We start from the raw sequence: 5,614 nt of genomic DNA on the forward strand, positions 1-5,614 counted from the left end.
AAACACAAAACCTCTACACACTTCTAACATGCACATTTACACAACTAAATGGCAGTATTAACAAAAGGAAAAACATTCAACAAATCCCTTTAAACATTAACACAGACAAAAGGAAACCCCTCCACTTGGTTTTTCCTGATGATGTCATGTGTGACATGATCAGGACTTTAAAATGAGGAAATGCCAGGCGGGCGTTTCCCCACACCTGACACTCATGATGACTGAAAAGACAAACAGAGTAAGTATGAACAAATGACTTAATCTGTAACATAATAAAGTATAACGAAACATAACTTAGTATTTGTCTTAATTTGCAGAATGTTTGATTTGCCGGCAACAAAACGCTTACACAAACAAACCCGGGATAGTGAGTGAAGCAATGTTACTTGACAAATAGCAAACCATAGCAAATACATAGAAACAGAATAATGTGTACAATGTGCAAAAACAAGGTAAACACATGTGGGACAAATGGAGAGAATTGCAACTGCTCCTCCACTTTGTCACAACAGGTTTATGTTCAAACTGAGGCCAGATGTGAACAACAGAACAGACAAAGGTTTCCACTGATGTCTGATCCAACAGCTGCTGGTTCACTCAGTCAGTCCAACTGGTTCCCAACAAGTCTGTCCCACTGTGTGAAAAATCTTACGGGCTTTACAGAGTTCTCAAACCACTTGGACAAAAAATACTTTGTGGTGGAGGTGGAGGCAGGCTGAAGCACCTGTGCTTCAGCCAGTTTTCTAAACCGGCTTCCAGGGCCCTATTTCAGGAAGCCGGTTTAGAAAACTCAGAGTGAAAAACGACACTCACGGTTGAGTAACCCCGAACTGTCCAACTCGGAATATTCGGTTTCAGAAAGGCTGATAACAATTAGTTCAGTCAACGCGGAGTTGCTTTAACCCCAAGTTAAGCGCGCGCACGAGGATACATAAAGCCCTGATTAGTGGAGCACAGATTAAGCGAGTCACCATGGAGACGGAGGGAAAGAAGGCGCGGTCAATGTATCTTACAGCGCTTGAGGCCGAAATTCTGATGGCAGCATATGCCGATAACATGCAAATTTTGCGGGAAAAAAGTAACACAGCCTCAGCTGCAAAAGAAAGGGAGCATGCATGGCAAAACATAGCCGACAGAGTCAATGCGTGAGTGTTAATTTAAACATTGATCGAGGGATTTCCACCCATTTAACACGTTATTTTATTATATTTTATTTTTTATTTCATACATTTTATTTTGTGATGTGATGTGAGCGCAGGTGCAACCCAACAGGCCCCAAACGTTCCTGGCAGCAAGTAAAAATGAAATATAAAAATATAGTCCAAACAGGTGAGGTGTAATTGTATCATGAGCCATAGTGCTTGGTCTGTTTGTCCGATGTAAATCAATTGCAGTTAGAGGCTACATTAATTTTCTTTCTGTAAGCACTTATTGAAATTATCTGAGCACATTACAAGTACATATTTGCTTACTCTGTATGCTCAAATGTGACCCGTTATAGCCAACAGAAAAACAGGTGGGGGTCCTCCACCACCACCACTCACAGAGGCTGAGCAGTTGGCTTCCACATTTGTGATAATGTTGGCAGCATCACATATGATCTTCACAGTGCAGAGAACACAAATTAGCATCCATTACTATAATGAAATAATTTGTTAGTTTGAAATGCTACAGGGAACTATGTACCTGTACATTAATGCTGTGGAAAGACTTCCTGTTCACATAGTCTCCTTCATTTACTGAAGGAGCAATGATTGGAATGTGAGTGCCATCTATACAGCCAATCACGCCTGGGAACCGTGGGAATAAATGTAAAATTTAAGTAGTAGTTCAAGTATCACCACATCATGAATTAAGTTTTGTTCATCCTGATACCTGCAATTTTGTGGCATCCCTCTTTGATAAATCTTGTGGGTCTGTGACCGGGGAACACCACAAACGAGTACAGGAGACGTTTCAGTGCAACTGTAACAACCTGACTGCCCGACAGACGGTAGCCTTGGAAACGTGCTCAGCGTCACCAATATTATACAGAAAGCTCCCGTTTGCAAAAAACCGAAGTGCGATACAAATAATATGTAATGAACTGAGAGGATGTCCGCGATGTGTCACATGAGCAATATTAGGCCTGAGGATGTTATTCAAATAAATTATAGATTGTGCTGAAAAACGGTAACGTTCACACAGGAAATCATCAGGAAATGATCAAATGTCCGAACGCGCTCTAATCACTCTCTCCCGGCGGAGAGCTCTGCGGAGAATTTGGGCTTCAACATCTACTGGCTCTTCAAGGAAGGAGCACGCCATGTCTGACACTTCCTACAGTCAGGTTTCTGACAAAGAGGCGGAGAACGTCAGGGTTAGTTGAAGTAAACCTGCTAGGGGGCAGGTTAGCTTCACGGAGTGTGTCGTCATAGTAACTCACTCAGGATTAATCTAAACTCGCTTTGTGAAACCGGAAACCCAGAGTTTCCGTTAACTCAGGGTATACTTACTCAGAGTTTGCACTAAACCGGCTTCCTGAAACAGGGCCCTGGGGCCCGTTCTTCGTACGTCGCTCACTACATCCAAGATCAAATGACACATCCAAGATCAAATCATCGCGCTAACTCTGAGCTCGCTAATCCGGTTCCCCGAACACACCTGCTGTTGACGATTAGTACAGCTGGAAGCAGTAATGTGACATCACTGGGTGTCGTAAAAGGGGCTACGCATCGATAGTAGAAACATTGATCGGCAACCCGCTGATTGGTCGGCGAAAATGTCGAAGGAGCGCGCTCGGCTCGGTATTTTTCGGCAGCAGAGCAAGAACCCTTGAGTGAGGGATTTCAGGAGTTTCAGAGTTTAATTAAAACGCAAGAGAACACTGCAAAGGCTGCAAAAGCAAGGAGAGAGGGCTGGCAGAAAGTTGCTGACAAATTAAACTCGTAGGTAATTTAATAATAACAATAATAATGGAGTGGATTTATATAGCGCTTTTCAAGGCACCCAAAGTGCTTTACACTATTCATTCACTCTCACATTCACACACTGGTGGAGGCAGCTACGGTTGTAGCCACAGCTGCCCTGGGGCAGACTGACAGAAGCCATCGGCCCCTCTGGCCAACACCAGTAGGCGGTAGGGTAGATTTATTATATTACACTATATTATCCAATATTATATTACATTATATTATATTGTTATATTTTATCCTCTTTCACATTAGAGCCACAACAGGACCCACTAGAACATGGGAACAAGTAAAAGTGAAATATTAGAATATTCTACAGAATGGTAATATTTATCACTTATATTGCTTTTAGTCTCTTGGAAAGAGACCCTGAAATAATCTGTTTGTTTGTTTATAACAGCAACCAAGAAAAGGGCAGAGCAAAAAAAGACAGGTGGTGGTCCTGCACCCCCTCGTCAACAAGTTGGTTAAGTGAATAATACCCTCACGGGAAAATCGATATCTCTCTATGAGCACACTGTCGCGCTGAGCTAAAGGATCCTGTCTGTCCCGCAATATACGCTGAATTCTGAGGACTCTCCTTATCAATCTTGCACCTTCCGCAATGGGTTGCTCGCGTATACGGACAGGACATGGCTGCGACAGGCTTCCCAAATCCACCTTCGCTTTTATAGCCGTGGTCTCTCATCTTGATTACACAAAGTAATTTACAATTACTACTCTGAAATATGAATTACATCTGTAATAATCACATACATGTAATAGAATGTTAATAGTACATTTCCCTTTTTTAGGAAATGACCTGTATGTATCTGTGTGACATCAATAAAAGGATCAAGTGCTGCATTATCTTTAGTTACATTGATGTTATTTATTTATGGTGAAACAGTGGAAAAATATCGCTGTTGCTTTCGTATAAATGAAGCGGACATACCTGCGTGGCCGCGATCTAATCCTGTTTACATAAAGTAAGCCTGCTCCCGAGCAGGTTTACGCTTACGGCTCTGTTGCTATGACAGCAAGTCCCGGATGAGCTTCGGGGAACCGAACGATCCAGGATCACGCGAAATCGTCAACAATCTAATCCAGCTAACTTACTTAGCGAGGTACGAAGTGGCAGCCGCGCCACTGTCCCAGACTGCGTGTGTTTTATGAAAACGGGCTCGTGATTTACGACGCATCCGAAGACCTGGAGAAGAGGAAGTTGATGGAAAAGGGAGCAGACGACCCAATACCACGCATCCCCGTACCCAAGCAGCGGACGCCATTCTGGGAAAGAGCGAGCGGGGCGCCGCGGCAGACCCGGATGAAATACATCCAGGAAAAGCTCCAGATTCAAGCGTATGGATAGTAACACCTAATTTTTTCCCCGCACCTAAGACTGCAGTTCTCCTCTGTAAAATAAGAGTAACAGGTTTGACCGCAGTTATGGGATGTTACTGGCTTTCTCCAAGAGCGCTGCTATGATGAGCCGAGATTACCAAGCAGCACTACGAGGGGCTCTCTGGGACTCTTTTTTTTTGGGGGGGGGGGGGCAACCGTGGCTCAAGAGTTGGCAGTTCATCTTGTAATCAGAAGGTTGCCGGTTCAAGCCCGGCTCCGCCAGTCTCGATCGTTGTGTCCTTGGGCGAGACACTTCACCCGTTGCCTACTGGTGGTGGTCAGAGGGCCCGGTGGCGCCATGTCCGCAGCCTCGCCTCTGTCAGTGCGCCCCAGGGTGGCTGTGGCTGCAATGTAGCTGCCATCACCAGTGTGTGAATGTGTGGATGAATGTGCGTGTGAATGGATGTGTAAAGCGCTATATAAATACAGACCATTTACCATTTTCTGGCAGGAAACATCTTTCTGCCACCGAGCACAAAAAATTGTGTAAAATGGGGTTTAAAATCTGTATTATTCCTCACATATAAAAAAAAAACATTCTAGAGGAGTGGCCTTATTGTCAAAGTACATTTCCAGCTTTCCTCACAAATCAGAGATGAGGAGGGGCGTTATATGCTGGCTAAAGGGTACACAGATCACAAGGAAGTTACATGTTTAATGTGTACAGACGGCCAGGGACTGATAAAGATCTGATCAGGACCCTTTTTGAATTAATTGCAACAGAAACATCAGGCGTATTAATATGTGGTGAGATTGGAATATTCACTTGAATCCATTTCTGGACACGTCCAGTAAAACTAAAGTGTCACAATCAGAAGCTCTATATGTTAAAAGGATGCTTAAGAAGAAGGGTTGGTTTTCACATTCCCACCATATGTATTCAAGACTGGACTATTTTTTATGTCACACTTTGATAAGCACAGGATTGTAAATTGTGATATAGGGCTGAGAGATATTTCGGACCATGCAGGCGTGTACCTGACACTCCATCTGCACTCATGGACGCTTCATATTGGTCTACTAAAGGATGTAAAATTCAAAAGGTTTGTAAAAGAAGAATTTAAGGAATACATGGACTATAATAACAATGGTGATGTTTCTCCTCAGTATTTTATGGGATGCAGCGAAGGCAGTTCTTAGAGGGAATCTAGTTTTGTGGTCCTCATATAAAAAAAGGAAACAGAGAAACATCTAAAAGACCTCATTGAAAAGTAACAATGATGACACCTTATCACAAATGAAAGAAGCACAACAGATATTAAACAGGTTATATGATGACC

The sequence above is a fragment of the Mchenga conophoros genome, linkage group LG14 (genome assembly GCF_057382185.1).
Source record: "Mchenga conophoros isolate Kocher_MC1m ecotype Shallow Benthic linkage group LG14, M_conophoros_male_GT1.1, whole genome shotgun sequence".
Lineage (NCBI taxonomy): Eukaryota > Metazoa > Chordata > Actinopteri > Cichliformes > Cichlidae > Mchenga > Mchenga conophoros.